Source organism: Mauremys mutica, chromosome 8 (genome assembly GCF_020497125.1).
Source record: "Mauremys mutica isolate MM-2020 ecotype Southern chromosome 8, ASM2049712v1, whole genome shotgun sequence".
NCBI classification, from domain to species: Eukaryota; Metazoa; Chordata; order Testudines; family Geoemydidae; genus Mauremys; species Mauremys mutica.
The window spans coordinates 19,679,733-19,693,985 of record NC_059079.1 but is presented as its reverse complement, the minus strand read 5'-3'; the positions used below and the strand labels follow the sequence as shown (position 1 = coordinate 19,693,985).

General features: G+C 42.5%; 1 pseudogene; it reads left to right on the top strand.

Annotated features, from left to right (window-relative positions):
- LOC123376402 overlaps positions 1–13,608 on the top strand; it is a 29,229-nt pseudogene extending 15,621 nt beyond the window's left edge.
- The last annotated feature ends 645 nt before the right edge of the window (positions 13,609–14,253 follow it).

The following is a 14,253-nucleotide window of genomic DNA, read 5'->3' as shown; positions in this document are numbered from 1 at the left end:
ATAGCACTGCATTTTCATTTAGACTCGTACGCCTAGGCACATATTTTCATTTTTTTATAGCCATGCCTTACTTGCCAGTCGCCATGTGAGCCTTTAGCCATGGTATTTGTGGGAAGACAAGAAAACAGATACCAGTGCCACCAGGAAGGCGGGGGAGGGAGGGGAGTGTTAACAAGGATTTGCTTTAGCAGCAAAGTGCAAATATCTTCCTTTCTCCCAAAATTCCAAACTCCACTTCTTCATGACTCTTCCGAACCCCATTGGCCTACAGACCTAACTCATTCCTAGCCCTATTTCATAGTCACTAAACTAATTGGCCTTGTTGACAAGCCTTTTGGTAACCAGTTGATTCAGCTCCCTTAATATAGATAGAGCGGTGAACTTGGATTGATACATATGCAGGGTTATATTTAAAAATAGCTTAAGACTTGATTTGGAAAGACTGGTTTATGATAGACAAAACTATGGAGACAAGTGACTTCTTAACAACAAAAAAATCTAAGAACTGGGTGACAATGGGGTTTGTGACTGGTGCAGATATGTGAAGATGCTGCTCAAACATGCTACTGTATGTCCACACCAGCCGCCTCAAGTGTAGCTGGGTTTTTTTCTTTGAAATCCAAAATGATTCTGTTAACTCTGTTTCTGCTTCTCCAGAGTCATCTTTGCTCTTGTGATCTCCATGACGTTCATAAACATCCCAGTAGAGTGGTTTTCCATTGGATTTGACTGGACTTGGATGTTGCTCTTTGAAGATATTCGACAAGGAATCTTCTATGCCATGCTTCTGTCATTTTGGATAATCTTCTGTGGAGAGCATGTGAAGGTAGGTGTGACTATAGAGTAACGAGTCTTTTATATAGATAAAATGTGAAGACTTCTACTAAAACCAGCTTTGCTGTCAGTCAAATTCATGCACATGTGCTTCTTGCAACATCCAGGGTGACATTGCCTTCCATATGGGCAGGATTTGAAGCTGATATCTATAGAAGTACATGAAGGTGATTCCAGCACAATCTGGTAACTAGCCAAATTTGGACAGGACTTAATAAAGCAAGAGAGGGAGATGCCAATGTGTACAACAGATCTGGAAAATCTAAAGGCTTGCTTTTTTACAAAATGGGGAATAATAAAAAAATGTATCTTTAAATATAGTGGTGCTGGGTTTTCCCCCCAGCCATTTGGATTAAGTAGCAATTTGGTGCCTGGTAAAGGCTCACTTTTTGGCAATATAAAGGACCACCTGGATGTTGAGTGATGATTGTTTATTTGTATTACACTGGTGTTCAGGAGCCCCCATGGATTGTGGCTCCATGGTGCTAGGCACTGTATAAATACATGGTAAGACACTATCTTACAAGGGGACAACAAATAAATGGAAGGAAAAGGCAAGAGAAGAGCCCTATGTGACAACTCAGTTTATGCCCGTGTGTATCTATATCAAACTACAAACTCCATTTTGTTTAGGAGCCTCGTTTTGATTGTAAGACTGTACTGTGCCTTCCCTGTGGTCTTTTTGCCTCCATTTTGGACTGACATTCCAAGAGAGGTTGACAGAGGGCAAACAATACCAAGTGTCCAAGGGTCATTAACTTGGAGGGTCTCCTACTCGAACACAAGCACCCTTGGATGATGAGTTGGGTACTGCCTGGACAAACCCAACCCCTCATGTGAGCTAGGAGCCAAGAAAAGGATCACCAAACAAAGGACTTGAAGTGAAAGATGGTGGGCACCCTGACAAAGGGGGCTGCAACTTTATATAAAGTGTGCCTCTTTGACTGGCCGTTGCAATGGAGGGGAGAGACCAGAACCTGAAAGCTAAGCAGCAAGATGGATCCCTAGAAAGGACTGGCCAAAACTCAAAGGCCTCTCTGTGGTGAGGGCACCGGAGAGAGAGATTTTTGCAAAGGCTTGTTGTTTTTTCAGGGATCTGTAAGTCTCTTATGCTTTCTCTATGAGTAAGGGGTGTGTGTGTGTGTGGGTGTGTGTGTGTGTGTGTGAAGGAGTTACTGTGCAAATCCTTTGTTCCTTGCTGTAACTCTCACATGTCCCTGAAGGGTTAAACTAAATCAGAGTACCCATCAGGATGAACCTCTGGGGCCTAGGGCAGCTGGACTGCAGGGCCCTGCTTCCAAGAAGGGGCACCTATGAGGGAATCTGAATCTTCTGATTTATTGACCTGAGAAGTTAGAGACAGTGTCTGGACACTGCTCAGTCTCAATGGGCTTAGAAGCATGTGGGATCAGATCCAGCACTTGGATCCAAACACAGCAACCTGGTGAGCGCACAGCAGGGTGAGTTTAACCAGGCCTGTGTCATCCTGCATGTTGTGCAGTATCCTAGAACCTGCCATTGTGCTACATGTGATTATTCTGTTTGTTTCAAACAATAATAAAAAAAAAACCCAGAGTCCTCTGCTCGGTGCAATTTCTCCATGTTGTTGTAATGAAGCTTAGGCCTCTAACTTACCTTCTTGGCTCTACCTGGCATGATTATTTTTTCCCATCCTTGTTTGCTTAGGATCAAAATGACCAAACGTGGCTCTCTGGGTACTGGAAGTGGGTTGGGCCAATAGCTGTTGGCTCCTTCTGCCTCTTCATCTTTGACATTTATGAGAGGTAAATGAGACACTATCTTCCAACTGGCCTCTGTAGCGCTAACATGATTATTCTCAGATTTAAAATACTCTGCTCTTCCGAAAATGGATATTATTTGGAAACATGGACAAATATGTTCCTCCTTCCCACTTCCCTATCCCTCTCCCCACCCAGTTGAAAATAACATTTCTCAGGTTTTACCAAGCTGCAAAGACTAATGCTTAAGAACTCACATCTTGCTCTATTTTCAACTTTATACTGATGTGATCTATGATTATTGTGGATTCTCTCCTGTTTTCAGAGGGGTACAACTGAAAAATCCATTCTACGGTTTCTGGACCACAGATGTTGGCATGGAGCTGGCTGTTTCCTTCCATCTATTAGTACCAAGTGTTTATTGTGGTAGAAACTAGAAACAGTTAAGTAACAATTTATTTTTTCTCTAAGTTCTTATTTAACTGGTGAAAAGCATCTTATCTTGGATAAAATGGGACCAGTAGTTGGTTTCTAATGATTTTAATATTGTGGATGATCCAGAGTGTCCTTTGAGTGAACAGTGTTATGGTTCTGTAGGGTGACACTCTGTCAAACATTAATGCAGCATGTAGATTTTGCTGCAAGGATGAATTCTGAGACTGATGTTAATATAAGGGAAGTAATTAGAAAAATTAGCACCTGCCTCAAGCTGTAGGAAGTCTGGAAAAGGGCACATCTGGAATTAGGGTTTGGGTATTACAGTAGTTCTAGAGCAAATCCTGTCCTCACTGAACCCTGTCTAAATTGCACAGGTTATGCTTCAGAGTGGTAGCATGTTAGTCTGTATCAGCAAAAAGAATGAGGAGTACTTGTGGCACCTTAGAGACTAACACATTTATTTGAGCATAAGCTTTCGTGGGCTAAAACCCACTTCATCGGATGCATGCAGTGGAAAATACAGTAGAAATATATATACACAGAGAACATGAAAAATGGGTGTTGCCATACTAACTATAACGAGACTAATCAATGACAGTGGGCTATTATCAGCAGGAGAAAAAAAACTTTTGTTGTGATAATCAGGATGGCCCATTTCCAGCCGTTGACAAGAAGGTGTGAGTAACAGTAGGGGAAAAAATTAGCATGGGGAAATAGTTTTTACTTTTTTGTAATGACCCATCCACTCCCAGTTTTTATTCAACCTAATTTAATGGTGTCCAGTTTGCAAATTAATTCCAATTCTGCAGTTTCTCATTGCAGTCTGTTCTTGAAGGTTTTTGTTGTTGGAGTATTGCGACTTTGAGGTCTATAACCGAGTGACCGGCGAGGTTGAAGTGTTCTCCAACTGGTTTTTGAATGTTATAATTCTTGACGTCTGATTTGTGTCCATTTATTCTTTTGCATAGAGACTGTTCAGTTTGGCCAATGTATATGGCAGGGGGCATTGCTGGCACATGATGGCACATGTCACATTGGTAGATGTGCAGGTGAACGAGCCTCTGATGGTGTGGCTGATGTGATTAAGTCCTATCCACATACCTATTCAGGGGACACCATCGTAGGATTATCATCCTGATTATCACTACAAAAGTTTTATTTTCCTACTGATAATAGCCCACCTTAATTGATTACTCTCGTTCTAGTTGGTATGGCAATATCCATTTTTTCATGTTCTCTCTGTGTCTGTGTAATATCTTCCTACTGTATTTTCCACTGCATGCATCCGATGAAGTGGGTTTTAGCCCACGAAAGCTTATGCTCAAATACATTTGTTTTACCCTCAAAGGTGCCACAAATACTCCAGACTGCTGGCACTAAACATTAAAAAGGTTGTAGAGCAGTTTTTAAACTAGGAGATGGGGGAAAGCCGACTGCTGCAGAGGTGCGTGTGGATCGGACACAGACTTCTCTTAGGGGAGAGTCTGATGATAGAGAATCTCCAGGTTATAGTCAGGAGCAGAGGAATGAGAAGTATAATGTAAGGGCCGGATCAGATGACAAACAGTCACATAAAAAAGAATCTGGCACATCAGAAAAAGGCAGGCTAATAAACAGGGACAAGTTTTTAAAGTGCTTGTACACAAATGCCAGAAGTCTAAATAATAAGATGGGTGAACTAGAGTGCCTTGTGATAAAGGAGGATATAGATATAATAGGCATCACAGAAACCTGGTGGACTGAGACCAATCAATGGGGACACAATCATTCCGGGGTACAAAATATATCGGAAGGACAGAACAGGCCGTGCAGGGGGAGGGAGTGGCACTATATGTTAAAGAAAGTGTAGATTCAAATGAAGTAAAAATCTTAAGCGAATCCACAGGTTCCATAGAGTCTCTCTGGATAGAAATTTCATGCTCTAGTAAAAATATAACAGTAGGGATCTATTATCGACCACCTGACCAGGACAGTAATAGTGATGATGAAATGCTAAGGGAAATTAGAGAGGCTATCAAAATTAAGAACCCAATAATAGTGGGGGATTTCAATTATCCCCATATTGACTGGGAACATTTCACTTCAGGACGAAATGCAGAGATAAAATTTCTCGATACTTTAAATGACTGCTTCATGGAACAGCTTGGTACGGGAACCCACAAGGGGAGAGGCGACTCTAGATTTAATCCTGAGTGGAGCGCAGGAGCTGGTCCAAGAGGTAACTGTAGCAGGACCCGCTTGGAAATAGTGACCATAATACAATAGCATTCAACATCCCTGTGGTGGGAAGAACATCTCAACTGCCCAACACTGTGGGCCTTTAATTTCAAAAGGGGGAACTATACAAAAATGAGGAGGTTAGTTAGACAAAAGTTAAAAGGTACAGTGACTAAAGTGAAATCCCTGCAAGTTGCGTGGGCCCTTTTTTAAAGACACCATAATAGAGGCCCAACTTCAATGTATACCCCAAATTAAGAAAAACAGTAAAAGAACTAAAAAAAAGAGCCAACCGTGGCTTAACAACCATGTAAAAGAAGCAGTGAGAGATAAAAAGACTTCCTTTAAAAAGTGGAAGTCAAATCCCAGTGAGGCAAATAGAAAGGAGCACAAACACTGCCAACTTAAGTGCAAGAGTGTAATAAGAAAAGCCAAAGAGGAGTTTTGAAGAACGGCTAGCCATAAAACTCCAAAGGTAATAACAAAATGTTTTTTAAGTACATCAGAAGCAGGAAGCCTGCTAAACAACCAGTGGGGCCCCTTGACGATGAAAATACAAAAGGAGCGCTTAAAGATGATAAAGTCATTGCGGAGAAAACTAAATGGATTCTTTGCTTCAGTCTTCACGGCTGAGGATGTTAGGGAGATTCCCAGACCTGAGCTGGCTTTTGTAGGTGACAAATCTGAGGAACTGTCACAGATTGAAGTGTCACTAGAGGAGGTTTTGGAATTAATTGATAAACTCAACATTAACAAGTCACCGGGACCAGATGGCATTCACCCAAGAGTTCTGAAAGAACTCAAATGTGAAGTTGCGGAACTATTAACCAAGGTTTGTAACCTGTCCTTTAAATCGGCTTCGGTACCCAATGACTGGAAGTTAGCTAATGTAACGCCAATATTTAAAAAGGGCTCTAGGGGTGATCCTGGCAATTACAGACCGGTAAGTCTAACGTCGGTACCGGGCAAATTAGTTGAAACAATAGTAAAGAATAAAATTGTCAGACACATAGAAAAACATAAACTCTTGAGCAATAGTCAACATGGTTTCTGTAAAGGGAAATCGTGTCTTACTAATCTATTAGAGTTCTTTGAAGGGGTCAACAAACATGTGGACAAGGGGGATCCGGTGGACATAGTGTACTTAGATTTCCAGAAAGCCTTTGACAAGGTCCCTCACCAAAGGCTCTTACGTAAATTAAGCTGTCATGGGATAAAAGGAAAGGTCCTTTCATGGATTGAGAACTGGTTAAAGGACAGGGAACAAAGGGTAGGAATTAATGGTAAATTCTCAGAATGGAGAGGGGTAACTAGTGGTGTTCCCCAAGGGTCAGTCCTAGGACCAATCCTATTCAATTTATTCATAAATGATCTGGAGAAAGGGGTAAACAGTGAGGTGGCAAAGTTTGCAGATGACACTAAACTACTCAAGATAGTTAAGACCAAAGCAGATTGTGAAGAACTTAAAAAAGATCTCACAAAACTAAGTGATTGGGCAACAAAATGGCAAATGAAATTTAATGTGGATAAATGTAAAGTAATGCACATTGGAAAAAATAACCCCCAACTATACATACAACATGATGGGGGCTAATTTAGCTACAACGAGTCAGGAAAAAGATCTTGGAGTTATCGTGGATAGTTCTCTGAAGATGTCCACGCAGTGTGCAGAGGCGGTCAAAAAAGCAAACAGGATGTTAGGAATCATTAAAAAGGGGATAGAGAATAAGACTGAGAATATATTATTGCCCTTATATAAATCCATGGTACGCCCACATCTCGAATACTGTGTACAGATGTGGTCTCCTCACCTCAAAAAAAGATATTCTAGCACTAGAAAAGGTTCAGAAAAGAGCAACTAAAATGATTAGGGGTTTAGAGAGGGTCCCATATGAGGAAAGATTAAAGAGGCTAGGACTCTTCAGTTTGGAAAAGAGGAAGACTAAGGGGGGACATGATAGAGGTATATAAAATCATGAGTGATGTTGAGAAAGTGGATAAGGAAAAGTTATTTACTTATTCCCATAATACAAGAACTAGGGGTCACCAAATGAAATTAATAGGCAGCAGGTTTAAAACAAATAAAAGGAAGTTCTTCTTCACGCAGCGCACAGTCAACTTGTGGAACTCCTTACCTGAGGAGGTTGTGAAGGCTAGGACTATAACAATGTTTAAAAGGGGACTGGATAAATTCATGGTGGCTAAGTCCATAAATGGCTATTAGCCAGGATGGGTAAGAATGGTGTCCCTAGCCTCTGTTGGTCAGAGGATGGAGATGGATGGCAGGAGAGAGATCACTTGATCATTGCCTGTTAGGTTCACTCCCTCAGGGGCACCTGGCATTGGCCACTGTCGGTAGACAGATACTGGGCTAGATGGACCTTTGGTCTGACCCGGTACGGCCTTTCTTATGTTCTTATGTTCTTATGACAGGTTATGCTGTTCCCTCTCCTGATCTGAACTATAAGTTGCTGGTTGGTTATATGCCATCATGTGCCAGCAATGCCCCTCTGCCATGTACATTGGCCAAACCGGACAGTCTCTACGCAAAAGAATAAATGGACACAAATCTGACATCAGGAATCATAACATTCAAAAACCAGTGGGAGAACACTTCAACCTCTCTAACCACTCAGTGACAGACTTGAAGGTGGCAATTTTGCAACAAAAAAACTTCAAAAACAGACTCCAAAGAGAAACTGCTGAACTTGAATTAATATGCAAACTAGATACTATTAACTGTGGCCTAAACAAAGACTGGGAATGGTTGGGTCATTACACCAATTGAATCTATTTCCCTATGTTAAGTTCTCCTCACACCTTCTATGGGTCATCTTAATTATCACTTCAAAAGGTTTTTTTTCCTCCTGCTAATGATAGCTCATCTCAATTGATTAGACTCTGCCTGTTGGTATGCATACTTCCACCTTTTCATGTTCTCGGTATGTATAAATATCCCCTGTCTGTGTGTTCCATTCTATGCATCCGAAGAAGTGAGCTGCAGCTCACGAAAGCTCATGCTAAAATAAATTTGTTAGTCTTTAAGGTGCCACAAGTACTCCTGTTCTGGTTGGTTTTTGTTTGTTTGTTTGTTTTTGTTTTTCCCTCTGGGGCAGTTCATTTCATTGCTGATTGGGAGTGTTATCCTACAGCATTTATACGATTTTCTATTTAAAGTTGCCTGTTCACGCTGGAAGTTCTTTCAGCTGCCTTAATTTTTATTCCAGGCTGAGATAAGGTAACATGATTAGTTCCACTTCTCCAGCAACCCAGTCCTTTTGCAGGAGTCTTCTAAGATTGGTTGGTGATTAGCTAAGCCCTGCCTTTTCATGCCAGTGGAGCAGAAGTGACAATTCCAGCTTAGCCTCTTTAGCCTGCAGAAGTTTTAATATTTTATCCCTCATTAACACCATGTCAAGTGCTTAGGGGGAACAACAAAGCATCAGCTCTGGGACTGAGCTGGGGAAGGAACCGTGAAGCATATAGCCTCACTCAGACGGAAGCTGCAGTCTGACGCTTCCATTGAAGACACACTAGAAGCATGAATTAGGATAGCTGAAAGCAGACTAATTACCTGGATGATTGTTTCTGTAAATACCACTCTGCCAAGTAGTCATTTCCTTTAACTGGTATGCTCAGCTGATGGCATTCATTACAATAGCTGGCATCTGTCTCTGCCTCTACTTCTTGTTTCTGTGCTTCCTGGTGTTTAAAGTGTTTCAGAACTTCCATGGAAAGCCATTAAGTCTCCCACCCATAAAGAAGACTTGCAGGATTCAGTATCAGGTTGGAAAAGTCTGGTCAAATAAATAAATAAATAGTGAGTGTGTGTTCTGATAACTCTTACTAGGGAGACTGGAGTTGACTTGATTGCAAGTCTTCTCCCAATTGGTTTCTGCTGCAGGGGAGAAAAGGAATGTCCCCTCTAGATTTCTGAACATGCTCAAAATGTCCATTGTGCTATTACAGACGCTCCCCGACTCACGCAAGCATTCCGTTCCGGAACGCCTTGCATAACTAGAATTTTGCATAAGTCTGAAATGTATACCGACCATTATGCACAAAAAACCCAACCACAACTCCTATTTCTAGCTTACGGAATTTTTTCCGTAAGTGCGGATTTGCATAAGTCGGGTTTGCGTAACCCGAAGGGTGTCTGTATTAATGATGGATTATTTTCCAAAAATATTTAAGCCCCTATTAAACATTTCCTAGTAGACATTATCACAGGTGGAATCTTTATCTTAGAAGATTGTCTCACTAGGAATATGTTATTTACTCCAATAAAAATGTGTCATATGCAGCACATGTGATAATTGGGCCTACAAATTTACTCTGATTGTGAGCTCAACTGAATGAAAGTTTATAAAATGTCACAATAACCTATAACAACAAAAGTTGATGCGAAAAGATGCAAAAGTGAGCCAAACCCCCTGAATTAGTCCAAACAAAAAGGGCTACTGATTTAACTGAGAGATTGCGTTAAGAGCATGCCTAGCATAGGTACCGAAGGTCTGACCAAGCTCTTTGTTAACTAAAGAGGAAGAATTAACGGAGCCAGGGTACAGTGTATGGACAAGGAGCCAAATACTACTTTCTGTCCAATTGTAATCTAGTGCTAAGTTTTCTTTATCGCTCATCTCTGGGGTATCTCAGTACTGTGCAGGGAAAGTCAATGACCATAGCAAGGTCCATAGTGGATGTCACAGAGGAGTCTGCATCCTGCCGTTCTTTGGTTATCGGAAGATACGGTGGAAAGCCTTTATTTAAAAAGGGGGCAAATGTTGGGTAAGTCTAATTCTCTATTTAGAAATACGTCATAATTTGAGCTAAAATTTTCAAAAGCAACTCAATGATTTAGTATCAGAGGGGTAGCTGTGTTAGTCTGGATCTGTAAAAAGCAACAAAGAGTCCTGTGGCACCTTATAGACTAACAGAAGTATTGGAGCATCTGACAAAGTGGGTATTCACCCATGAAAGCTCATGCTCCAATACATCTGTTAGTCTATAAGGTGCCAAAGGACTCTTTGTTGCTTTTTTCAATGATTTAGGTGTCTTAAGTCTGGTTCCTAAGTCAGTTAGGCACACTAGGAACAAAGAGTGAAATTTTCAAAAGTGCCTCATTTGTCCCTGGCTAAGTAAGTCAAAATTCTGTCCAGTCTCACTGTAAGCATGGTGGGAGTGTAAATGGTTAAGCATGGAAGCTTGGGGCTGTCAAATTTGCTGCTGTTTTAATGAAACCTTTTGATTAAGTTTAAGTGGTGCCTCCAGCACATTCACTTAGTAAATCAGCCTCACTCTATCCTGTATCATTTCACAAAAGGAAATGTAATGGAAAGCAGTAATAATCTCAGACACTTAAACCCCTTCTCTGTGCGTCTGGGGGGAATTCAGATGTGTAAGGGAATGAAGAATATTGGCTGTCGCACCTAGAGGATGTGTGCAAGTCTGTTTTTGTTGGTAGTTTTTTCAATGCTGTCTGTATACCCAGGAGCTGAATATCAGGTTCAAGTTCTTGATGGTCATCACTTTGATCTGTGCTGCCATGACTATCATCATCTTCATTGTCTGGCAGGTGAGTGCGCTGAAAGGTAATCCTGCATGAAAGCATTCCTGCATTGTGTTGTGACACCTCAGGTTCATCCTTGTTCAGTCTGGAGTGAGAAGGGCCATAGTCAAAAAGGCCATTCAGTACCATGGATTTCCATCAGTGTTTCAAACACTACGCAGCTTCTTGAGGCTTATCCAAGATGCTTCCTCTGGGACTAATCCCATTTTCTGTGCTGAACAATGCCCTTGAAAAACTAAGTCTTCCAGTGTTGCACTGGAGGAGGGATTTCTGTTCTAGAAATTACAAGGCAGCACATTGGGTTAATGAGTAGAAAGGAAGAAATGGTTATGATTCTTGGTTAACTACAAACCCTATGGCTCTGGTTTTGTGTGTAGAAGTGCCTTCTCATGGGCTGCAGTGGTGATGTAGAGATATGTGATGTCTTAATATAGAGCCCTTTGAAATGCTTATAGAAAACAATGCACCAGTGTGAGCTGCATGGTTTTATCTTAGGTATATCTCCATATATTATTTTTAGAAACTATCTCATAGAACTGGAAGGGACCCCGAAAGGTCATCAAGTCCAGCCCCCTGCCTTCACTAGCAGGACCAAGTACTGATTTTGCCCCAGATCCCTAAGTGGGCCCCTCAAGGATTGAACTCACAACCCTGGGTTTCGCAGGCCAATGCTAAAACCACTGATGTGTCAGTGGGTTTCTATTTACCTAATAGATTTTTGCGGGAATTTGCTTGAGCAGTTCTGCCACCTGCTCTGTCCGTTGTCCTGTATTTTATTACAATCCCATTCTGCGTGTGTTCATGTTCAGTTCTGGGTGGTAAGCCAAACATTTGGTCCATTATCCATCCAAAAAACAACTTGTGGGCTTTGTATTACACCCCCCCCCAGGTGCTCATTCAACATATTTGAGACTCTTCCTTACCTGCCTGGCCCTATTGAATCTCTGCTTTCTCATGGACAGGTGGCTGAAGGGCACTGGAAATGGGGGAACTTGTTCACAGGGTACATGAATGGTGCCTTCTTCACAGGCATTTATGGGATGTGGAACCTTTACGTCTTCGCTCTTCTGTTCCTGTATGCGCCTTCACATGAGAAATTTGGCGAAGATCAGCAACTAACAGTAAGATGGGCTGTGAAGCTGTTCTTAATCAGTTGCATACTGAAGTAAAGTGGTGGTTACTGCTGTTTGCACATCCAGCAGAACTGTACCAGTAGGGGGCCCTGGGAGAGAATCCTAGAGCTGGTGAAATGTCTAGCGAGCATCTGTTTCTCCAAGGGAAATTCGTATTGTTATTGGCTGGATTTAGAGCTCTTAGCACATGGCAGCAAATGAAAAAACAGATCTGGAAAGTAAAAAATTGCAAATGCCCCTTGGCTTTCAATGGGACATAGGTGCTACTGACACTTTTTTAGACACTGGTAATAAACCACTAAAAAATGTGCTTTAGGGAATGAGTGACTGGATCATCCAATAAGTATTTTACTTCTCTAACTTCTCCAATTCTGTTCAAAGATATTTTTCTTTTTAAGGAACACTGTAAAGTTACTCACTATATATATATATATATATATATATAAAAAGTCATTGTCCTGACCTACATTTCAAATAATGCTTTGGATTATTAAAATGGCCTTTAAAAATCTAATTCTGTTTGTTCAGTTTCTGCATTTCTCCCAGCATGGACAATGAAAATAAACTAGTTGGGTTCACTAACTGGGAAAGCTCTGTCCATTAGAGACCTTGCAACTAAGAAGCCTGGGTTTTCTTCCTGACTATACTACTGACTTGTTCTGTGATCCTGGGCATGTCACTCAGTTTTGTTTTATGGCTTAGAAACAAGCACAGGGAAGTAAATTTACCCAGGTTTCTGGATTGCTTTGAAATGGTCAGCTGAAAAAAAAAACCCTATGTATTGCAAAGTTTAAAACCAAAAAAAAGGGGTGATAAATGTAGTCAGTTTCAATATCAGTTTTTCATGCACTAGACCAGTGGTTTTCAACCTTTTGTTCATTTGCAGACCTCTAAAAAATTCCAAATGGAAGTGTGGACCCCATTGGAGATCTTAGACATGCAGATCCCCAGGGGTCAACGGACCACAAGTTTGAAAACTACTGCACTAGACCCCTGTCTCTTCCAATCTAGCACAACATTGCTCAGGTTTACAACACTAAAAGGAATCTTTTTTGTTTGTTTTTGTTAAGCATCCATCATAAAGAGAATGTGACCTTCAAATTGGTTTGGGGGTTTGAAAAAAGATCTTTACACCACTTTTAAAATTTGGAGCCAAATTTGAGCTAGCAGTGTCTCATCAATCAGCAGGTCTTTCTCTTTCCTTTTTTAAATCAAAGTAAAAATCTCCAAACTTTTTTGTGATTTAGGATGAGAAGTGTGGAGAAACTTCAGTTCAGCTCAAACCACCAGGCTGGCCGGGCCAATAGAAGTTTGTAACCTGCTCGCAAGGAGGCCTAGGAGTAACTGCTATGCTATCATCTTTAAGACAAACCTGAACTGAAATACAAGATACCGGGTTACTCAACGATTTCCATGAGGAGCTACCGGTACATCTTAAACTGCTCACTTTATAATTTATAATTGGTCTTCTCTGAGCAGGGGTATTGGCTAGGCCCTTGTGCATCATTCCACCCCTCAGTCCATAGAAACACCTGCCAAAGATACTACAGCTTAGGGTCCCCCCACATACTCAGGGATCTGGACACCAGCTGTTAGTACTTCAGAATCCTGGGCTGAATCAGCCAGCTTTTGGGGTGGGGGCCCTGCAGACTTTTCCATGATGGTGGACAAATCCCAACCCCTAACCATGGAAGGATCTCTGAGGGCAGGGCCGCCCAAAGGATTCTGGGGGCCTGGGGTCTTCAGCGGCGGGGGGCCCCCGCTTCGGCGGTAAGTCGGTGGCAGGGGGTCCTTCTGTTCCGGGACCCGCCGCCAAAGTGCCCCAAAGACCCATGGCGGGGACCCCCCTCCGCCGAATTACTGCCGAAGCGGGACCTGCCGCCGAAGTGCAGCCCCCACCCCGGGTCTTCGGGGCACTTCGGCGGCGGGTCCCGAAACGGAAGGACCCCCCCCCCGCCCGCTGCCAAATTACCGCCGAAGACCCGGCTGCACTCCGGCGGCGGGTCCCGCTTTGGCGGTAATTCGGCGGCGGGGGGGTCCTTCTGTCCGAGAGAGGAAGGACCCCCGGCCAGCGAAGACCAGGAGCGAAGAAGCTCCGGGGGCCCGGGCCCCGCAAGAGTTTTCCGGGGCCCCTGGAGCGAGTGAAGGACCCCGTTCCAGGGGCCCTGAAAAACTCTCGTGGGGGCCCCTGCTGGGCCTGGGGCAAATTGCCCCTCTTGCCTCCCCCTCTGGGCGGCCCTGTCTGAGGGGACTTCTGCAGAGATTTCCAGCCCAAAGCCTCTTCCTGCAGGTTTTATTGCAGGAGAAGACAAGTTTGCCCAAC